This window comes from Trichomycterus rosablanca, chromosome 14 (assembly GCF_030014385.1).
Source record: "Trichomycterus rosablanca isolate fTriRos1 chromosome 14, fTriRos1.hap1, whole genome shotgun sequence".
NCBI classification, from domain to species: Eukaryota; Metazoa; Chordata; class Actinopteri; order Siluriformes; family Trichomycteridae; genus Trichomycterus; species Trichomycterus rosablanca.
Window position 1 is genome coordinate 32,273,306 of NC_086001.1, and position 24,432 is coordinate 32,297,737.

A 24,432-nucleotide genomic window follows, 5' to 3' on the forward strand; every position below is an offset into this window, starting at 1 on the left:
TTAAAATAAATGCTAATCGCAACCACCAGTGAAATAAAAACATTAGTTTAGCATTACGTGCAAAATGAAGAAAACTTTAAAAAACACAAATGAGGGGATAAAAAGTGTGTGAGGAACACATGTGAGAAACAGCATGTCCACAATGCAAAAAAAGGTTTATTCAGAGCATTTCTTTCTTTAGCTAACTTTGCCAGTTCGTTCAGTCTGCTGTTTTGAGTACAGACTATCGGCCTCGTCTCAAATGACGCCTCATCCCTACTTAGTGCACTACTTAAACATTGTACTGAACAGTTACGTTAAATATAACTTTTTATTGCTAGTAAAAAACGTCACCACACTAATTTAATTCAAATAACTCACATCAACATTGCATAAAGGCTTTTTACGAAGCATGAACAAATTGAGATGTACTTCACTGAATGTGTGCAGAATCTCTAATGTTTTGTGTGTTGCCATGCAGCTGGTTGAATGGAGTTAGTGTAAAATTATATACAAAGATCTAAAGAGAATAGATGAGAGAATAGATGTTCAAAAAAAACACATCAACAATTATTATTATTATTATTATCATTATTATTAATAATAATAATAATAATTAGAGATGCATCGATACCATTTTTCCCAACCGAGTACGAGTACAAGTACATGTATTTTTGTACTCGCCGATACCGATACCTATGTAAAACGTAACTTTTATAATGTCTCGTCTTACCAACACTCGGGCTGTAGGTCGATTCAGGTGGTGATTGGGTAGCGGGACAAGTACAGGTAGAAATGAGGGAGACTCGATGTTGAACAATGAAACCACTTTTAATGAGGCACAACAGGTTACAGCTACATACAGCTGACAGTAATAACAGAGCGACCAGACCGAACACGCGCTGCTCTCCTTCTCCTCTACTCACACACACACCTCCGTTCTCACTCACTCAAGCTCCTCCCTCTTTCATATTAAACCACTAATAATAACTTTACTTAATAATTCTAGACTATACTAATAACTGTATATAAAATAACATTTTACATTCCGTTAACAACCTTTAATTATTGCTCTTACATATACTCCCTTACCCCAGAAGAAATGTCCTCATTTCTTTGTTTAGACATACTGAGCCGAAAGGGGAAAAAAAATACAAAAATAATAATGCATGTATATGTGAACAAAAAAAATACAGAGCAATATAAAGTGTAAACAGAATAAAGTCCATTCAAAACACGTAGGTTTTTTTTTTTCTTTCTCCAAACAGTTTAAGGTCCTTGAACAGCGACTGTAAAACTCAGTACAGTTCATAGTCTTTGAGGTATGCAGGCACTCTGCGTTGACGGCGAGGTTGGTCGGAGGTCAGAGGCTGGTTTGTGAGGGTAGCAGGTGTATGAGGGGTGTGTGTTGCGGGGCCAGGGGAATGTTGTTGTGTGTTAGTGTCCTGACTGGAAGGTTGTGACTGATTATCAGGGGCTGCAGCTGAAGTGAGTGACTTGGAAGCTATGGGCAAATCAGGCCACAAGGGACAGAGCAAGGGGCCAGAAGAATCAGCAGACCTGGGCTGTGGGGCCTTAACGTTCGTGCCAAATTGACTGTGGACAAATGGTTTGAGCCGATTGTAATGAAGCACTTTGGGCTTACTCAAAGGGCGGGCCAAATCACGCACTCGAAAATCAACAGGTAAGGGCTGACCCTCTGATGCAATTGCATCCAGGATCTCAAAAGGGCCAATCCAACGTGGAGCAAGTTTGTTATTGCGGTGAGCCGGATCATCTACCAACACCAAGTCACCAGGGCTATAAGGACTGTATTTCAGGCGACGATCATAGTATAGTCGTTGGCGTTCTTGTGCCTGGTCCCTGAAAGCAGTTGCCGATTTGTAGGCGTTCTTAAGCCGTGTGCGCAAGGAACCAGCATACGCAGCTGGAGTGACAGCTGTACCAGATGATGGTGAGTCAGGAGTGCTAAGCAAAGTGTCCACAGGGACACGCACTTCACGCCCATGGGCAAGATAGAAAGGTGTAAAACCTGTACTGGCATGAACTGTGGTATTGTAGGCCAATGCAACTTGTGGGAGATGATCATCCCACTCCAGTCCTAACTCAAACAAGTACTTAGAGAGCTCTTCTTTAAGAGTTTGGTTGTACCGCTCAACTGCTTTGGGTCGCATTGGGTGTGGTAGGGTGAAGTACGAAGCTTCTTAATTAGTTTCATTGGGTGTGGTAGGGTGAAGTACGAAGCTTCTTAATTAGTTTTATGAGGTCAGATTCAAATTGCCGTCCCTGATCAGAGTGTAAGGCTTCAGGGACACCATGCTGAGGAATGAAGTGTTCGAAGATGCACTGAGCCACCAAAACAGCCGTTTGAGCCTTTAAAGGATACAGATTGACAAACTTTGTGTACAGGTCCATCAGAACCAACACATACCGATTGCCCTTGGCAGAGATTGGCAGTTCGGTAATATCAGCAGCCACAATTACCAGGGGACGTCCTGGCGAAATTGAAACAAGTGGGGCCTGAGGACGAGGTACCGGAGAACGCCGTGACTGACAAGCAGCACACTCGCGGCAATACTGAGTGATGTCAGAAGACATGTAAGGCCAGTAGAAAGAACGTAGAGCCCGGTCAAGTGTTTTAGCTGACCCATAGTGTCCTGCTGCAGGGTGTCCATGTAAATAGCGCAAAACTTGGGGAACCAGTGAATGTGGGATGACCACCTGCTGGATGGTAGAATGAGAAGACGGGTGGCGTATGTATCTGTACAAGAGACCATCACATACCCCATACGCTGTCTTCAGTTTCCAAAGTGGTGGACGCTGGCCGCATTCTAGCCAGTGCAGTACTGTCGTAATGTCAGGGTCACTTCTCTGTTTTGCAGGCAGGTCCCAATCTGTCTGAATATGGACTAGGTTTGTCGATGTGCAACCTGGGCCTGTGTTTTTAAAATGGTGGTCCCGACCTTGAGACAACGGTTGCTCAACGCACTCTGCAGTTGTCTGAGTTGCTGTTGAAGCCAGAAGAGGCTTGAGAGGTACTAACGAAAGTTCTGCTGGGGGTTCAGGAGGACGGCGTGACATGGCATCTGCATTGAGGTGTTTAGCACCATCACGATGCACAATTGTCCAGTCATGGAGGTCCAGTTCAACAGCCCAACGTGCGCGCCTACCAGTGTGATCCTGATCAAGAGGGAGCTTCTTAAAACCTACCAATGGCTTATGGTCTGTGATGATAGTGAATGGATGGAATGCTAGGTAGTGACGAAAGTGACGGACAGACCAAACAATGGCGTACAGCTCACGATCAAATGTCGACCATTTCCTTTCTGAAGCAGAGAGTGTGTGACTGGCAAAAGCAATGGCATGTTCTTTACCTGCTACCTTTTGGGATAATACACTACCAATTGCATGCAAGGACGCATCAGTGTATAGCAAGAAAGGAGCAGACAAATTGGGAAAGGCCAAGACAGGTGGTGAAGTTAAGGCCTGTTTCAGAGTCTCGAAAGCATTATTGGCAGCAGAAGACCATTCAAAGACCACACCTTTGTGTGTAAGGCGGTGAAGTGGCTCAGCGATGTGAGAAAACTGCCTAATAAACCGTCGGTAATAGGAACAAAGACCCACAAAGGCTCTCACCTCCGTGGCTGAACAGGGCACTGGCCATGAGGTGACTTTTTCCGTGTTAGCAGGGTCAGGCTGAATACCATCCCTAGAAATGCGATGGCCTAATGTAATGTGTATTGTAGTATGATGAGCCAAGCATAGGAGGCAAGGAGGACAAAAGTTCAAGAGTCCCAGTTCCAACACCTTTAACTTTATTTGTCCACACACACACCCCCGGGATATTTACAACGTGTTATTATTTTAAAAGCAAAAGAACCACAGCTAGTTCACCCCGTAACTCCAGGCAGTTACTGATCTTATACATTTTAGGCCTCCCGCCATTCTTTCTTTCCCTTCCCCCCTTACTTCCTCCTGTTTTATCCAAAAAGGTCCCTCCCCTCTAGGACCTAACAGCCAATCCAGCTACAGCTGAAACTGAAGGGAACATTCTCAACTCATACAATTCCTAACAATTCTAATTTACAATTGATTCTATGCTTTCTCTCTGTTCAGGCACCTTCTACCCGGCAACGTCATGTATCATCCCTGATACCCGGACCATCCTCACCACAACAGGTAAGTATTTATTTATTTATACTATTCACCACATTAACTGGGTTAGCCCCTTTCCCCATTCATTACGACCAGACTTAGTGATGTGTAAGGTATCTTTACATCCTTACATCATCACACCTAAGAATGTGACAGATGAGCGAGCCAGGTGACACTTGGACGGCTTTAATTTGAGACCTGCTGCACAAAAGCGTTGGAAAACCTCTCCCAAATGCTGAAGATGTTGGGAAAAATCTGTACTGTACACAATGATGTCGTCAAGGTAGATCAGACAGACATTCCAATGAAGGCCACGGAGAACCAGTTCCATCAGCCGCTGGAAACTGGGAGGGGCATTAGAAATCCCCATTGGCATCATCCGGAACTGGAATAACCCAGAGCCAGTGGAGAAAGCTGTTTTCTCCTTGTCTCATGGGTGAAGCGGAATTTGCCAGTAGCCGGCAGTAAGGTCAATGGTGCTAAAGATTTGGGCACCTGCTAACCTATCCAAGGTGTCATCGACACAAGGGAGTGGGTGTGAATCCTTGACTGTCACTGCATTAAGATCGCGATAGTCTATGCAAAAACGATGAGTGCCATCCTTTTTCCGGACAAGCACCACTGGCGCTGACCACGGACTTTGTGACTCCTCAATAATGCCATGCTCCAAGAGCTTGCCTACTTCCTTTTGCAGTAACACTTGGGTGACTGGAGATGTGCGGTAAGGCCGTAACTTAATTGGTTTGCTTCACCCGTATTAATGCGGTTGTGAACAAGACCAGTTTGGCCATAATCATAGGAATGCGAGCTGAAAACATCAGCATCATCTTTTAAAAGATTCTGAAGGTGTGCCATTTCTTCTGGAGTCAGACAGGTATTAGACAGATCTACTTTTGATGTTGGATCACTGGGCATGCTGTACGTGTCAACAGCTGACACAAGTGTATATTCGTCATGAGGACAGCCAGATAAAGAAAACACTTGACCTAGGGGACACCCTTCAGCTAGCGAAACTGGGTCTTGGGTTGGATTAACTATCCTAACCAATCCTTGTCCATTATTAACAGTCGTTAGTGTCCTAGCAACAGCCAATGTAGAGGTTGAAGGAAGCTGTGGCTCAAGAATACCCACATACGAGGTGAGGCAATTTCGCGGTACTGCTGTTAACAGAGACAGAAATCACCATCTCTGACAGAGGAGGAACAGTTACAGGGGAGGCAGTGATGGCTGCGCATTGCACTGGGACCAGATTTTGCATTGGGGAGAACGGCACAATGGTGTCATAAAGCAGTATGTGTGCCAGGGGAATTGATAGGGTCACCTTGTGTTTAGTAAGAAAGTCCCAACCCAAAACACACTGATACACTGAGTTGAATTTGGCGTTCCTGAGGGGGAGAACGAGCAGAGTACCTGTCACGGCGAACCTGGGAGAGGAGTAGTCATCCTCAGCAGACTGGCGATGGTGAGTGTCGTAATAACGAGAAGGTGACTGGTGACGTCGTCTAGAAGAGGCAGAGTTGGTGCCATAGGAGAAGTGTTGATCATCATGGACAGGCCATCTGGGCGAAGAAGCTTGATGTCGAGGTGGTGGGGATCTGTCAGCAAGGAGTTGGCGCCCTCTGTGGTAGGGATGTGAAGATGTGACACAGCAGTCTATGCAGTCACGCCATTGAAGGTTCTCCCTGTCCCGATGGTGTCCATATGTGGTTGTAGTGCATGCTGGGTACACGGCATGTGCACAGCCTGGTAGGCCCCACTGGAAGTCAGTAACTTGTCGTGTGAGGCGATCAAGCTTACTTTCGGTGTGTTGCAGATGGGTTTGTTTCAAGTCGTGTAGCTCCGTCCTAAGGTCAGCAATGGCAGCTGTCAATTCAGCCAATGGTGATTGAGAAGTGGCACCAGGTTGTGGGGTCACAGTCACAGGCATGACAGGTGCATGGGCAGCCACTGTTAAAGCTAACTGAGCACGTTCACACTGAGCTGCCACTTTTAATGCAGCTTCCAAAGTAACTGCACCATGTTCATGAATTTTGAGTTGCAATGAAGGGTCCAAACCAGTCACAAAGCGCCGAAAAACCTCACAGTCCTGTGCCTGTGTGCCATACTGAGGAAAAGCTTCAGCTACTAAATTAGTAAGATCAGCAGCATAAACCTCAAGTGGTTCCTGTGATCTGCGAGGGCGAGCGTTTAAGTGAGTCTGAAAAGTGGCCAAAAATGGAGTTCTCCCAAAAACTGCACTGAGCCGAACTTTAGCTTGGTCGTAGTTAGATTTAACTTGTGAAGGCAAACTTTGCCAATATGCAAATGCAGGGCCGCTGAGTCTCGCAGCTAAAAGTTTTGCTTTTTCTAAATGTGCGGTTGAAACATCTAAAGCAACTTCAAAACGCTGAATCCAGGAGCTGAATGGTTCCACAGAGTCACCAGTGAATGGAGCAGGCAGTTCGATACGGAATGGAACATGAGTGTGTACTGTCTCAGCTGCTGCTGCTGCACGTGGCTGTTGGGACGAAGCGGGCTGTTCTTCATCCGCCATTTCGCGCTCAAAAACAGCAAAACAAACAGCACGTAGCGCCAAAAATATCACGCAGTTCGCCAAAAGTTCACACAACACAGTCCACAGTCTCCCAAAAACAACATCAACAAAAAAATGCGTTGTTCTTTCTTTTCTAATCGCCAACCACCGCTGCTACCAGTGTAAAACGTAACTTTTATAATGTCTCGTCTTACCAACACTCGGGCTGTAGGTCGATTCAGGTGGCGTTTGGATAGCGAGGCGAGTACAGGTAGAAATGAGGGAGACTCGATGCTGAACAGTGAAACCACTTTTAATAAGGCACAACAGGTTACAGCTACATACAGCTGACAGTAATATCAGACATGACCAGACCGAACACGCGCTGCTCTCCTTCCCCTCTCCTCACACACACACACCCGCTCTCACTCACTCAAGCTCCTCCCTCTTCCATATTAAAACACTAATAATAACTTTACTTAATAATTCTAGACTATACTAATAACTGAATATAAAATAACATTTACATTCCATTAACAACCTTTAATTATTGCTCTTACATAACAAATACCAATAAAAAAGTACAAACAGCTGTAACTGAAGTAGAAAAATGGGCAAATAAATGGGGATTTAAAATATCCATAACAAAACCGCAAGTAATCTGCTTCTCAAAAAGACGCAAAATTACAATCTCTATTAAAATATACGAACAACCTCTTCAGCAAGTAAAGGCTATTAGATTTCTTGGTGTTTGGTTTGATGAAAAACTAACATGGCACATACATTTAGATAAAGTTAAGAACAAATGTAAAAAAATCAACAACATACTACAATGTATGGCAGGACAGGACTGGGGAGCAAGTAGAAAATCAATGCAAAATATTTATGAAGCACTCATGAGAACAGTTTTTGATTACGGATGTGTAGCTTATATGTCAGCAGCAGAGTCAAACCTTAAGCAACTAGACACATTACAAGCCCAGGCGTTGCGAATATGTAGTGGGTCATTCAAAACATCCCCATTAGCAGCAATGCAAGTGGAAATGGGAGAAATGCCACCAAGAATAAGAAGAATTAAGCTAATGATGACATACTGGGCTAACCTACAGGGACAATGGGATACACATCCTGCCAAGAATACAATAAGAAATTGCTGGGAACACAATAAGACAAATTATAAAAGTTTTGGATGGATTGGCAATGCAAAGGCAAGAAGCATGGGATTACATAAATTACAGTATAGTCCCACAGTACCAATATCCCACATTCCTCCTTGGTTATTCCCCTTGCCAAAGGTAGATCTTAACCTTCAGAAAGAATTAAAAAACAAATTCCTGCATGCGACATAGTACAGAAATACATAGATAGATATTACTCAAACTTTATTCTCGTGTTTACAGATGGTTCCAAAGACCCCAAAACAGGAATTACAGGTGTGGCAGTGTATATACCAATAAATAATATACATATTAAGAAAAGGACATCAGACCATCTGGCAGTATACTCCATAGAATTATTGGCCATATTTTTAGCACTACAATGGATAGAAAAAAGGGAAATAAATAATACAGTTATTCTTTCGGACAGTTTTTCAGCTCTGATAAGCATAAAGTATGGTAAATTCTCAGCCAGGACAGATATTGTTAACAAAATATTATATACGTTACACAATTTGAAAGATAAAGGTATATCCACCAGCTTTCTGTGGGTTCCTGCCCATGTAGGAGTGGAGGGAAATGAAACAGTAGATATCCTAGCCAAACAAACCCTTAGATTGAAACAAATAAATCTACCGATACCTTTGAGCAAAAATGAAGTTAAGGCCATAATTAGAACATGTACATATGCAATATGGCAGGAGCTCTGGGATTTTGTTGAAACTGAAAGACATACAGTGTATCACAAAAGTGAGTACACCCCTCACATTTCTGCAAATATTTTATTATATCTTTTCATGGGACAACACTATAGAAATAAAACTTGGATATAACTTAGAGTAGTCAGTGTACAACTTGTATAGCAGTGTAGATTTACTGTCTTCTGAAAATAACTCAACACACAGCCATTAATGTCTAAATGGCTGGCAACATAAGTGAGTACACCCCACAGTGAACATGTCCAAATTGTGCCCAAAGTGTCAATATTTTGTGTGACCACCATTATTATCCAGCACTGCCTTAACCCTCCTGGGCATGGAATTCACCAGAGCTGCACAGGTTGCTACTGGAATCCTCTTCCACTCCTCCATGATGACATCACGGAGCTGGTGGATGTTAGACACCTTGAACTACTCCACCTTCCACTTGAGGATGTGCCACAGGTGCTCAATTGGGTTTAGTCCATCATCTTTACCTTCAGCTTCCTCAGCAAGGCAGTTGTCATCTTGGAGGTTGTGTTTGGGGTCGTTATCCTGTTGGAAAACTGCCATGAGGCCCAGTTTTCGAAGGGAGGGGATCATGCTCTGCTTCAGAATGTCACAGTACATGTTGGAATTCATGTTTCCCTCAATGAACTGCAGCTCCCCAGTGCCAGCAACACTCATGCAGCCCAAGACCATGATGCTACCACCACCATGCTTGACTGTAGGCAAGTTGTCTTGGAACTTCTCACCAGGGCGCCGCCACACATGCTGGACACCATCTGAGCCAAACAAGTTTATCTTGGTCTCGTCAGACCACAGGGCATTCCAGTAATCCATGTTCTTGGACTGCTTGTCTTCAGCAAACTGTTTGCGGGCTTTCTTGTGCGTCAGCTTCCTTCTGGGATGACGACCATGCAGACCGAGTTGATGCAGTGTGCGGCGTATGGTCTGAGCACTGACAGGCTGACCTCCCACGTCTTCAACCTCTGCAGCAATGCTGGCAGCACTCATGTGTCTATTTTTTAAAGCCAACCTCTGGATATGACGCCGAACACGTGGACTCAACTTCTTTGGTCGACCCTGGCGAAGCCTGTTCCGAGTGGAACCTGTCCTGGAAAACCGCTGTATGACCTTGGCCACCATGCTGTAGCTCAGTTTCAGGGTGTTAGCAATCTTCTTATAGCCCAGGCCATCTTTGTGGAGAGCAACAATTCTATTTCTCACATCCTCAGAGAGTTCTTTGCCATGAGGTGCCATGTTGAATATCCAGTGGCCACTATGAGAGAATTGTACCCAAAACACCAAATTTAACAGCCCTGCTCCCCATTTACACCTGGGACCTTGACACATGACACCAGGGAGGGACAACGACACATTTGGGCACAATTTGGACATGTTCACTGTGGGGTGTACTCACTTATGTTGCCAGCCATTTAGACATTAATGGCTGTGTGTTGAGTTATTTTCAGAAGACAGTAAATCTACACTGCTATACAAGTTGTACACTGACTACTCTAAGTTATATCCAAGTTTCATGTCTATAGTGTTGTCCCATAAAAAGATATAATGAAATATTTGCAGAAATGTGAGGGGTGTACTCACTTTTGTGATACACTGTATGTACAATATTCAAAGACAGGTTGGAGCTGGGAGAATGGCAGGTTCTAGAAGGAGAGAAGAAAACATCATCACACGTCTGAGAATAGGTCACACAAGACTTAACTATACTTTATGGAAAATAGGCAAACATCCAACCGGAAGGTGTAGCTTTTGTAAAGAACCCGAAACAGTAGAACATATACTCCTCAATTGTAAGCAATATAGTACCAATAGAACACAACTGTTTGAATCAGTACAGCGGGCAAAACATAATGATCTTTCATTATCAGGACTCTTAGGAAAAGAGGTAGGGAGGATAAGTTATTACATCAACAAGTTCTTAACAGAAACAGGTCTAGCAGAAAGAATCTAACAGAAATGTAGTTTTTTCTCCCTCATTCCTACTGTATAATCTCCTGTTCCAAACACAAAACAGTAAGTGGCGGTAATGCACCTTTAAGCTGGTATGCCAACCGCCAATAAACACAAAAGAAGAAGAAGAAGTTCAGCAGAAGTGAAATTGATCTTATCCTGTTCTGCTCTCTCTCTCTCTCTCTCTCTCTCTCTCTCTCTCTCTCTCTCTCTCTCTCAATTCAATTCAATTCAATTCAAAAAGTGCTTTATTAGCATGACAAATATTCACATTTGTATTGCCAAAGCGCATTTACAAACTAGATAATAAATGAAAAAAAAAAAATAATAATAATAATAATTGCATACGTAAACATTCATATTAATTTAAAGGATGTTCAATAACCTTAGTAATTAGCCTTAAAAAATTAACATAAACAAATTAGAACAAGTATATAAAGTGTGTATATGTACGTATGTGTGGAAAAAGTATTTGTAAGTGCGTGTGCGCGTGCGCGTGCATTTGATGGTGTGTGTGTATGGTGTGTGTATGATGATGTGTGTGTGCGAGTATGTGTGAGTGTGTATGGGATACAGTATAAGGTCACTCACTGTCCCTCACCTGGTGGCAGGTGTGTAAGTAGAGAGCTGCGAGTGTGCAGCTCGCTCTGTGCTCCCCCAGTAGGTAAGGCAGCTTGTCAGGGTTTGAGAGAGAATTAAAATTGGGGATAATTTTGTTGATTTTGGTAAAAAAAAAATTTCGAATTTGTGTGTATTTTGTACATTCAGTGAGGAAGTGCAGCTCTGTCTCTATTTGGCATCCAGGACTGTCTGTGTCGTCCCGTCTCGATGGCCAGGCTGTGTTCGCTGAGTCTGTACCTTGTCAAGCTGTTTCTGAGTTTTGGATCAGTTATAGTGCTGAGATAATCTGCCACACTATACTGTCTATTTAGAGCCAAATAACATTGTAGTTTACTTTGGAGTTTAGTTTGTGTTTCCCAATAGGCCAAATAGTTTATCTTTAATTCATGTGTAATTTGATCAGTTCTGATTAGGTTCTGGTCTTGAGTCTTAATAGTGTTGGTCTGTGTTAGTGGTGTGTTAGTATGTGTTAATGGTGTGTTAATGCAGTGACTCAGGACCAGTTGGATAAGGGGACTGGTATCTTTGCTCAGCTCTTGGTATTGCAGAGCTTTGTAATGATACGAGTGTGGGTCGCTCTCTTTGAGATGATTCCAGAATTTTATTGCCCTTTTTTGTATATTAATAATAAGTGGGTATCGGCCTAATTCTGCCCTGCACACATTGTTGGTGGTGTGTCTGTGCACCTTTAATATTGTTTTACAAAATTCTGTGTGCAGGGTCTCAATTGGATGTTGTTCCCATTTGTTAAATTGTTGGTGTGTAAGCGGGCCCCACACTTCACTGCCATACAGGGCAATTGGTTCAATTATTGCGCCAAATATTTTGAGCCAAATTTTGATTGGGATTTCTACAGAAGTTTGTTTTTTTATGGCATAGAAGGCTCTGCGTGCTTTTTCTCTCAGTTCATTCACTGCCAGGTTGTAGTTTCCTGATGAACTAATGTTTAGTCCAAGGTAGGTATAGTTTTTAGAGTGTTCAATTTCATGATGTCCTAATTTAAATGTGTGTTTGGTTCCCTGAGATCTGGATCTTTTCTGGAAGGTCATAATTTTGGTCTTTTTGAGGTTGACTGTCAGGGCCCAGGTCTGACAGTACTGCTGCAGCAGGTCCAGTTTGTGCTGGAGACCCTGAGCGCTGGGGGACAGCAGGACCAGATCATCTGCATATAGCAGGAGTTTAATCTCTGAGTCGTGTAGAGTGAGACCGGGTGTGGCTGAGTGCTCTAACATGGAGGCCAATTCATTAATATAGATGTTAAATAGAGCAGCCCTGTCTCACTCCATGCTCCTGAGAGATAAAATTTGTTTGTTTATTGCCAATTCTCATTCCGCACTGGTTTTCTGTGTACATAGATTTGATAAGATCATATGTTTTACCCCCTATACAACTTTCTAATAGTTTGTAAAACAATCCTTGATGCCAAATTGAGTCAAAAGCTTTTTAAAATCAATAAAGCAGGCAAATATTTTTACATGTTTTTGAACTACATATTTTTCAATGAGGGTGTGTAGGGTGTAAATATGATCGGTTGTGTGGTAATTTGGTAAAAATCCAATCTGACTTTTACTCAGGACATTGTGCTCAATAAGGAAGCTTGAAAACCTTGAGTTAATGATACTACAGAATAACTTCCCCAGATTACTGCTCACACAGATGCCCCGGTAATTATTAGGGTCGAATTTATCTCCACTTTTGTAAATTGGTGTTATGAGACCTTGATTCCAAATTTCAGGGAAGGAACCTACACTCAGAACCAGGTTAAAGAGTTTTAAAATGGCCAATCGAAATTTGGAACTGCTGTGTTTAATCATTTCATTCAGGATTCCATCAGGTCCTGATGATTTCTTTGGTTTTAATTAATTTATTTTATTAAGGAGTTCCTGCTCAGTAATGGAGGAGTCTAAAGGGTTGTGATTATCTTTAATAGCCAATTCAAGTTCTATAAGTCTTCTATTGATGTCATTTTGTTCTGAATTTGTGTTGAATTTTATTTTTTTAAATAGTGATTGGAAATGGGTTGTCCATATATCCCCATCCTGAATGGCTAATTCTTCTAATTCTCTTTTATTTACTTTGTTCCAGTTGTCCCAAAATTGATGTGTGTTGATTGACTCCTCAATTAGTGTCAGTTGTTTGTTTGTGTGTTGTGCTTTTTTGGTTCTGAGTGTACGTTTATATTGTCGAAGCTTTTCACAGTAAAGAAGTCGTATGTTAGTGTTGTTTGGGTCTCTGTGTTTGTGATTTGATAATGTTCTGAATTCTGTTCGTAAATGTTGACAGTCTTTATCAAACCAGCTGTCATCTTTTGTGAATTTGGGTTTAAGTGTAGATCTAAGTTTTAGTTTTGCCTTCTCTGCTGTTCTTCTAAAGATTAGGTTAATTTTTTGGACTGCCTGATTTACTCCTTCTTTACTGTGAGTGTATGCAGTGTCCAGAAAGCTATCTAAGAGTGTTTGAGTTTGGTGGCTGATGATTGCTTTCTGGAATTCTTCTGCGCTGTTCTCGGCCCATCTGTAGGATCTGGGGATGTTGTACAGCTTACTGGGCCGTGTGTGTGTGTGGTGGGGTTAGTTTCTGTCTTTTTGATGAACACAGTAATTTGGCTGTGATCAGACAGAGGGGTTAGTGGTTTGACAGTGAATGCACTGAGAGAGAAAGGGTCTAAATCTGTTACCACATAATCTACTGTACTGTTCCCAAGAGATGAGCAATACGTGTATCTTCCTAAAGAGTCCCCTCGTGTTCTACCATTGACAATGTACAGACCCAGACTTCGACAGAGCTGCAGGAGGTCTTTTCCGTTTTTGTTTATCCCAATGTCATAGTTGTTCCTGTAAATGGAAGAGGAATGATTATTAAGGAACATATTATTCTTAATAAAGTGATCTCCGTGTGTTTTTAAAGTGTCTGATTGTGTTCCTGTTCTTGCATTCAGGTCTCCACAGATGAGCACATTTCCCTGGGCCTGGAAATGGCTCGTCTCTCTCTCTAGTTCTGTAAATATATCATCTGAGTAGTACGGAGACTCTGAAGGAGGGATGTAAATAGCACAGAGGAATAAGTCCCTCTGTGATGATAATATAGATTTGTTTAATTTAAGCCAGATGTGGTATTTTGCTTGTTTTATTGTGTCTATGAAATTATGTAGGTTTGATTTATACCAGATGATGAGCCCCCCAGAGTCTCTGCCCTGGTGCACTGTGCTCAGTTTTTGGGAGGGTATTAGAATTTCCCTGTAGTTTTGGGGACAGTAAGTGACCGTATCAGCCCTACACCATGTCTCTTGTAGAATGATGATGTCAAGGTGTTTTAGCTGTTTGTGTAATTCAGGGTGTAAACTTTTTATACCAAAGGCTGAAGAATTTAGCCCCTGGATATTCCACGTGGTGATGGTGAGTGAAGTCATTTTATAATTATTTCATTTCAGAATGAGACAAATCAGTCAAACAATCATATATACATAAAGGGCAGGGTTTTTTTTGTGTTTTTTTAAACCAGTTTGTTGCAAATGTACTGCAGTAATTGTTTGATCTCACCCATTTCGTCAGTGCGTTGTGGTCCTATGAGTGCTTGAGCATAGCTGAGTTGTGTTTGCTCAGTCCGGGTGAGGTGGAGTGGTGTTGCTGGTTCTGAATGCTTTGGTTGGTGCCGGTGAGCTGGTGTAGTTGTCAGTAGTCCAGGCTGAAGTGATGGTAGTTTGCCTGGTGCCGGTCTGGTCAGGTGAGAGCGCTGAGTTGGTTGAGGTTGTGAAGTTGTGTCCCATTTGAGTTTTTTTAAAAAGCGGTTGTGTTGGTGGTCGTCTGATGGGTGTGCTGTAGCTGTAGGTTTGTTGTTGTAGTTTTGGGAGTTGTCCTCTGTGTTGGTCTGCTGTGTGAGTAGGTGTGTGTCTGCCCAGTGCTGCATCCTTTAGTGTTCTGACGAATTCTTTTACACTGTTTTTGTTCAGGTGCACATGGTCGTATAGGTGATGGGGTGTGATGTTGGTGTGATGAGCGAGGTGTACATTAGGAATGAGAGCACATCCTCTGGAGATGTAGGAATTTACTTTCTGTATGGTGTCAGGGTGGAAGTCTTTGCGTGGTAGGAGGGTTGATATGATGATTTTAGTGTTGGGGAAGGTCTCTGCAGCTCTTTCTGCAGCTCTGCACATCAAGGCTCCAACACGTTCCTGTTCTGTTCTTAAATCGTTTGTGCCTGTGTGAATGATTATATAACTGGGCTGAATTAGGGAATTTTTGTCCAAGATTTGGTGCACATCTTTTATTCTTGGACACCAAATTTTTGATGTTGTGTATCCTGGGAAGAGCTTTTTCTCCTGTAAGAATTTGCCATTTAAATCAATTAGTATGACGACTTCTGTGTTTGTGTGAATTCCTGGCTGGATATTCTGCTGGTGTTGTGGGGATGTGGGCATTTCTTGTGAGTGTCCGAGGGTGGGTAGGAATGAGAGCTTGGCGGTGGGCAGCGTTGAGGGCCCAGGGGTGGGCTGTGATAAGGGCCCGGGTGTGGGCTGCGATGAGGGTTGGGTGGACAGCATTAGGGGCCAGGGGTAGGCTGAGATGAGGGCTTGCCAATGGGCATCACTGAAGGCCCAGGATTGGGCTGTGATAAGGGCCTGGGGGTGGGCTGAGATGAAACTAAACTAACAATAAACAGAAAAAACATTATCCACAAAACACATACAGAGAAACATAGTGCAGAACGAGGCAGATCAAGCTGAAGAGGGACATGCAAATACTGAAAATGCAAACTACTGGACACACAACCTTCTATCAGCTCATTGTTTGAAATGCAGAAACTAAAACTGAAAGCTTTCTTCTCTGTACAGTGCTTTACATCAATATTCATCCCTTAAACTTTCCACATTTTGTATTGGTACAACCTAAACTGAAATGAACTGCAGAACTCAGCTGCTAGAATTCCTACAATCCCACAATCAAACATCTACACTGACTTCCTGTTCCTGTCTGAATTCAATATAAAACACTTCTTCTGTTTTAGGTTCTGGGCCCCACAGACATTTCCAGTCTCCACCAACCCTATTTACCCACTCACACTTATCGACCCTATGACAGTTATTTGCTGTCTGTTCCTTATTCAAGGCTACATAGTTTTGAAGATATGGCTTTTAGTGTGGTTGCCCCAAAATAATGTAATACACCTCGTTTCTGTATGCCTGCGTGTACCTTGTTCCCCACTTCAAAACAAACAACCCATCATTTCAGATTTGAAAAATAAAGTAAAATCTGATACAATAACAATTTAAAAATTCTCTGCTGAGTAGTGTTGTTTTTTCTGTGTTTTTAGTTTATTCAGATGTTTCTCCTCCAAAACCCAAAATCACATGAAAGAATAGAGGTGGAAGAGGATGAGGAAATAAAGGTGAATGAACCACCACCGGTGCAGGTCAACGTCTATAAATGACATCAGCGCCCATCTCCCCTACCCAAACCGGAGTGATTGGACAAGAGAGGCAGAACGACAGCAACCAAACATCCCTGATCACCACAAGTTTCTATGACCAAGAACCCCAAGCTCTGCGCCTTTGTCTATATTAATCAAAAGCCTGAGAAAATAAAGATAACCTGAGTGAATTTCAATAAGCCACATTGGAGGGTTTTCGAGCATGAACATCCTGTTTAAGGTCATGCCACAGCATCTCAATCAGATTCAAGTCCAGACTCGAATAGCCACTCACAAAGGAGAATGTCCGGCCATCAGTTCGTGACCTTAAGCTCAAGTGTGCTTGGGTTTTGCAGCAGGACAATGATCAGCACACCAGCAAGTCAACCTCTGAATGGCTGAATAAAAACAAAATGAAGGTTTTGGAGTGCACTCTAAAAAGTAATTTAGATGGCCTTTAACCAGTACTTAAATATATGCACTGCTGTATGACAAAAAATCAAGTTACATTATATTACACAATTTTTTACTTGCAGTTGTTATTTTATTGAGTTCTGATAACGCACAAATTATAAGTGTTGTTTCAACACACTATAATGAATCACCTGAACTTAAGATATTGGGTTGAACAATAAAGAACAAAATTTAGCTTCTAGCAACTTAAAATACATACACTGTACAACTTAATTTTCTCAGTAGTTTAAATTCGCCCCGCCCACACGGACAGAAACGGTCTGTGTTCTCAAGGCGCCCTTTCTTCACTGTGGAGTGAGTCTTTCACAAGCAAGGTGAGCATTCTAACTGTTACAAACATTTTTTGACCTATATATCTACAGATTTCACTTTTGTGATTTGAATAATTTGCCCGCTTTGCAGGTGAAGGTCGGCAGGCACAAACTACAAGAGCGAGAGAGCGGGAAAGAGAGAGTTTGAGTGCTATGCAAATTAGCTAGCTAGCTTTTCTTCAGAGTGGCATGGACCAACACACCATTTGGTGTTATAAACTGAGTAAAACTTTACTTTTTCATGGATTAAAATATTTCCAGTGAGCTATTAAAAACTTATTTTTTGTCTAGTCTATTTTACGATGTTTGTGTAGCAAAAGTAGCCAACAACTACGCTAAGGTTGGCTAGCTAATTATTACGTGTTTGCGTTCTAGGTAAAAATAAACTAAACAATAAACATTACTCATTTGTTTAATGCATATAATTTTTAAAATACTGATTTTACAGACTGATATGTGGAATTTGTTTTTTCATAGTTTTTATTGTTGTCCACTAATGGGATTTGTTAAAAGTAGATGTGTTCTGTAATAAATGATTTTTGGTAATAATTCATGTTTCCTTGTTCTTGTATCATTGTTTAAATTGTTTTACATTCAGCAAATTCAGTGCAATGCTAACAAACATTCAAATTAATGTTTAGAGATATTAGGCTACAGGATGTTGGATCAACGTAATTCTACGGGCAGTTGGCATAACTCAAAAAGACTAAAGCTAATTTTTTCTGTTGACCCAATGTTATATTTAGTATTAAAACTTTTAAGTTAAATGAATATTAAATAAAACATTGGGTCAACAAAAAAAATCAAGGCAACATTTTGCATTAGTCTTTTTGAGTTATGCCAACTGCTTGTAGAATTACGTTGATCCAACACAATATTATAGGTTTTCATAATTCAGTAAAAGGCATTTTTAAATAACACTAACTTAAAAATATGTGTTCATGTTGACAGTTATTAAGTTTGTGTAATTTAAAATATTGTGTTGGGTCAACGTAATTCTAGGAGAAGTTGGCATAACTCAAAAAGACTAATGCAAAACGTTGCCTTAATTTTTTTTGTTGACCCAATGTTTTATTTTTTAGAGTGTGGCCTAGTCAAAGTCTGGACTTGAATCTGATTGAGACAAGTATGACTAAAAAGCAAAAACCAAAGCAATCTGTAAGGGGGCAAATACTTTTTCACAGCACTGTATGTGATGGTTGAAAATGTAAATCAATTCCTGGTAAAACTCAAAATCTCTCTCACCTTTAGTTCAGCAGAAATGAAACTGATCTGATCCTGTTCTGTTCGAGTGCGGATCTGTTCCGTGTCTGTGTTTGTAGTTTTGTTGATAATTGAAGTTGATGAACGCAGGTGAGTTTATACATTTCCACACTTCTGTACATTACTGTGTATTGTTACTTTATGTAGTTCAAATTGTTGATTTCACTTGTTTAGAGCATGACGTTTACAAACTGGAGGAATAAACATATTGATAAATATATTGCTAGAATCAGGTCTAAAAAGACAGAAAGTGGAAGTACACATTTACTCTAAAATAAATATATTTAAAGTCTTTTTATAATATATATTTGAATGTACTCCAAGTGCACTTGGAATACTGATTGTGCAGTTGTGAAGTGTGCTTTAATTTCACTTTAAGTGTATGTAAAACATGAGTTAAATACACATGCAGTAGTATAATTAAGGTAAATTAACTACTTAAAAGAGTTTCAATTTAGTACAGTTTAGTACACTTAATCCAATTAAAGTCGAGCTTTTGTATTATTTTTGTACAATTACAGTATAATTAGCACATTTTAAGTGTATTGATCATTAGTGTGACAATAATACACTTTAGTTTAGTGCACTGTAGCCTACTGAAGATTAGTATGCTTAAGTATACTTTTTGTCACTATGGAAGTAACTTCATGAAAAAAATACACTTAAGTAAACCTTTGTATAATGTATTAAAAGTGTGCTTTAAGTGAATTACTACAGCAGTTGTTTAACATACTTTGCAAAAATATATTAAACATGTATTTGAAGACAAGTATATGAGAACTATATTCAATTAAATGAAACTTGATTGTAACTAAACGTATACTTCAGGTTAATGTATTTATTAAAATTATACTTTTTGATACTTTTATACTTAGATGAATCTTAGTATTTTTTTCACTAGGGACAATATCAGCTGCAGCAGAAAGAACTGAGAAACAGGTAAAAATATTATACAGCTCTCTTTAACAAGTAACAACTCATTAGTTCTGTTTATATTTTATACATATCTTTATATTTTATACATATATTTTATGTTATACAGCTCTCTTCAACAAGTAACAGATAATTTATAGTTATGCTGTGTATAAATGACAAACATTTAACTGGAGCAGAATTAGATTATTAAAATGCTTTTCTATACTCTAATTGTACAATTTATTAGGTATGTTTACCTTTTATAATTATATTATTGTTGCACCAGTCCAAGTAATAAATTACAGCAGTTTGTAACCTTGTAACTTGACATCCCCTAAATTCAAAATCTTTGAATTCTGACACCTTTTGTTGAGAAATTTGTTCTCTTAAACTTGATTATTGTTAGCTTTTATTCAAACATGTTGGGGAGAGCCAGATACGCAACACAAACCACATCACAAGCAAATCATCCTCTCCTGTCTTCCCAGAGGTCTCCTTTTTATAGATGTTTTCCCCTGGTGGTAGCTTTGTGCATCTTTGTGCATCTTCCACAAATCTGTAACATAGAGAAAACCCCCCCTACATAAAACACATTATGACCCATAAAGTCATAACACTCGGGGTTCTGAGAAATTGTAAGAATCAGAATCAGCTTTTTCGAGAGTCTGTTTTAGTACAATAAGTCATGTTAAGTTTTGTGCACCGGCACCCCAATCCATAGAAAATAATGACACAGCAGCACAAAAGCGGTTTTGTCACTTCTCATGTGAATGCACCAGTACTGAACAGAATACGGTATTCCATGATCAAGCATCTCCACGATTAAAAGCTATAAGAAAACAATAAAGAAGAAAAGGTGAAATGCAGCTTTTATTGTATTTTTTATTGACTTTTAACTGTTTTTAATTGTATTTCACTGTTTCTATATTATATTTGTGGTATTTTTAGTGACAAAAACAACCCCATTAATTTACATTACACTAAAATACAGTATATGCAGTTCCACGGGATCATGGGACACATTAACAGGTTTCCTAAACATGAGAAAAAATCCCTTAAAACTCAACATCCCAGAACCAACTGACGTCGAGTTTCAAGGTACCGCTGTATATTCAGAATGTGAAAAAGTTCAGATATAGTAAGAAGTTACCAGAGATCAGATGATTAGAGATTGCTTTTTGAAGTTGTGGTTGCTCATAATGTACTGAACTTCACCTGAACGCTTCTTTTATACCCAGACATAAACGCTTTATCCATTTAACATGTTTTTGGAACATTTTACAATGTTTACAGTGTAAATTTGCTCTTGTACCAACTGTTTTCAAATCCCTTGTAGTCATGAGTTTCAGAATGAGTGAATATTTACATAAATTAATAAAGTTAATAAGTAAACCTGATAAATATTTGAGTATTTTGTTGAATTCTGGTCAAATAGAATTTTACAAATCACTGCTCTGTTTTTCTCTTACATTTTACTTACTGTCCCAACTTTTCTGGATGTTTTTTGGTGAAACATCACTGTGCTTCATCATCTTGTTGTTTCTCTGTGAACATTATCTGTCTGGATGTAGAATTTTCAGTCTCTCTCGGCTCCTGCTGGATCTGCAGAATCAGCCGCCATCACAATCAGTCCTGAGGAGTGTGAGAAGATACCAGATGGAGGTGAGTTCAAGCCCTCAGTGTTCCATTGTCTCCAAAATGCTTCGGTACTCAAACATCAAACAAAACAATCAAATCCACCAACATGAACATTTTACATCTAACAACATCATTCATTTACTCATTAACCCAGTACTGGTCATGGTCACAGTGAGTCCAGGGTTGAATGAAATACACTCACACTTAATCCGTTACTCAAAAATAAGGTATTTTTACACAAACACTGGGAGAACATGTCAAATATTTATTTACTTTTAATTTTAACTGTTAATTGTACTGTTACTCTTTCGTCAATGAAGAATGTCCATATACCTCCTGAACCTGAAATCAGAGAAGATTTTCTACAATGTAAGTTTCTCACAAGGACACAAACGTACACAGTGCAGTGAAAAAGTATTTGTCCACAGTACACACATGTCTATGTGTAGTGTATGTGTAATGTATGTGTGAATATCAAGTGTTTGTGTAGTGTGTGTGCAGTGTTTGTGTGTTTGGTGTTGAATAGTGTTGCACTGTATCTTTGGTTGTGCAGTGTTTCTGTGTATTTGTGTGTGTGTGTGTGTGTGTGTGTGTGCAGTGTTTGTGTGTTTTTGTGTGTTTGGTGTTGAATACTGTTGCTCTGTATCTTTGGTTGTGCAGTGTTTCTGTGTTTGTTTGTGTGTCTAGTGTCACACTCTCTCACACATACTTAGACATACACACACTGTACACACACTACACACACACACTGTACACACTCTCTCTCTCTCTCTCTCTCTCTCTCTCTTCCATGTTAATTGGTTTATTTTGTGTTTCCTCTCCAGATGTTTGTCGGTTCACACTGGATCCAAACACAGTAAATAAAAACCTCCGTCTGTCTGAGGAGAACAAAGTGGTGACCCGGAGTGAAACATTACAGTCGTATCCTGATCATCCAGATAGATTTGATAATTACTCTCAGGTTGTGTGTAGAGAGAGTGTGAGTGGACGCTGTTACTGGGAGGTTGAGTGGAGTGGGAATTATGGGGTTTTTATAGCAGTGTCATATAAAAGCATCAGCAGGAAGGGATTCGGGGTTAAGTGTTGGTTTGGATGTAATAATCAGTCCTGGAGTTTGTTCTGTTCTCCATCCAGATTTTCATTCTGGCACAAATACATCGAGACTAAAATTGCCATAGTGCCGAGTTCCTCTAGAATAGGAGTGTATGTGGATTACAGGGCAGGAACTCTGTCCTTCTACAGCGTCTCTGATACAATGACGCTCCTCCACAGAGTTCACACCAGGTTCACCCAGCTCCTCTACCCGGGGTTTGATGTTGATTATGGATCAGAAGTGAAACTGTCAGATTTAACAAATTAAATGTAAAATTTACATGAAAGTGTAACATTAAACTGTTTGGGTGATTTTAGAATTTGTGAGGCAGTGATACATTTATGAAGATTTTCTTTTCCTATAGTCTGTTTAGTACATTAAGCCACATGAGGTGTTTTAGACTCTCTTGGAGAAGCTGATTCTCACCTGATTTCTCCTGAGCTGTAAAACACAAGTTTAAAAGTGAAACCAGCACATGGTGAGGAATAATACAGCAAAACTTAGATACGTGTGGATGGTTTCAGAGGGGATTTGATTCTTTCACAGAAATAGTTTTTTGTATTGTGGTACGTTCATTCAGCCTTTATCAGTTTATCTCTGTTCATTCAGCCTACAGCAGTTTAGACCCGCCCACGTATCCACCAGTTTGCCTCCACGATGAGCCTGTACAGAGAAAGAGATTTGATTAAAAAAATTATATTTTGTTACAATGTGCAAATATACAATTTACTTAAAAAAAAACAAAAACGATTTTTTACAGGAAACAAATATAACAGAAACATTAAAATTTAAAGTGCAAGTCATTCTTGATTAAAGTACATAATGCTTTTCTACAACACCATGTTTTTACATTATTTAATGTCATGCATCAGTTTATAAAAACGATAATGTATCAATATTCCATCAGCCATTCCATCACTTCCGGGTGCAAGTACGCTGTGCGCGTTTGGCTGCCGCTTTGCTCCGGAGTTTTTTACTTAGTTTTCTACTTAGTTTATTTTAGTCATTTTACTAGTCGCTGCTACTGTAAAATTGCAAGATCTGCTCTGGAAAAGATCCTGTCTGCTGCGCTACTAATACTACACATAGACTGATTCCAGCCTAACACGAGCTCTCCCATTTCGCATTCCACCTGGCATTAACCTGCTAAGTCTCCACTCCCTCGTATGCTGTAGAGTTAACGCGTTTGGTACGTCCTGGTGAGTGGATGAGAACTACTTTATCATGATGTATTCTCGTGGTTGTGATTTGTAGGCTAACGTGGTGATTTATAAGGTGGCTGTGTGTCAGTAGTGTATTAGAATGAGCGTTAGTAAAGTGCTTGCTGTTGTAACTGTTGTCTGGTTACTGGTGTCTATTAGTGAAACTCATCACTGTTTTAACTGTGACACCAAGGCTTTTCAGTCATTTAATATGACCATCTCTTATACTGTTGATGAACTTCGGAAACTAAAACTGAACAGCAGAAACTACAGGCTTCCTCCTGCAGTATTCCAAAACTACTCAAGTTTGGGCATAGCTCGCCGTCCACGATATATACATCGTGGTTCTCGTCACACTGCATTAATCCTGGACTATCCTGCAGCTGACACTGGAACTATTCCTCGCATTTTTAGCCGAAACCATCGCCGTCGTTTGAAGACACAGCGCTCAGTGGACCATTCACTACTGTTAAAAGTCCCTCGCCTCTCTGAATTGTCTCTCTTATATGATTCTTCCTCAGATATACCCACAAAACTCTTTTTATTTAATATTCGCTCCCTTAATAATAAAGCAGCTTTCATAGCCGAAGTCATCACGGATAACAACATTGACTTGCTCCTGATGACTGAAACTTGGCAGCAGCCAAATGAATACATGGCACTGAATGAAGCCACGCCTCCTGGCTTTCAGTATATTGATAAACCGCGTATTACTGGTCGGGGAGGCGGACTTGCTGTGATCTATCGTTCTACCTATAAGATTCATTCTGTACCTGTTCATTCATCATCATTTGAATCTATTGCTCTTAAAATTGCTGGGTCAAAGCCTACTTTGGTCCTACTGGTTTATCGTCCGCCTAAGCCGAATACTGTGAATGAATTTTTGTCTGAATTTTCTGAAATACTAGCTTCACTCTCTCCCTTTTTCCCTTCACTGTTAGTGCTTGGTGACTTCAATATTCATATCGACTGTACTAAATGTGCTAATTCTGCTGATTTTCTTAATTTGTTACAGTGTTTTGATCTCACCC

At 40.4% G+C, this 24,432-nt stretch overlaps 1 pseudogene; it reads left to right on the forward strand.

Annotated features, from left to right (window-relative positions):
- The window catches only part of LOC134326302 (tripartite motif-containing protein 16-like), a 53,799-nt pseudogene that overhangs the window by 27,500 nt on the left and 1,867 nt on the right, over positions 1-24,432 (forward strand).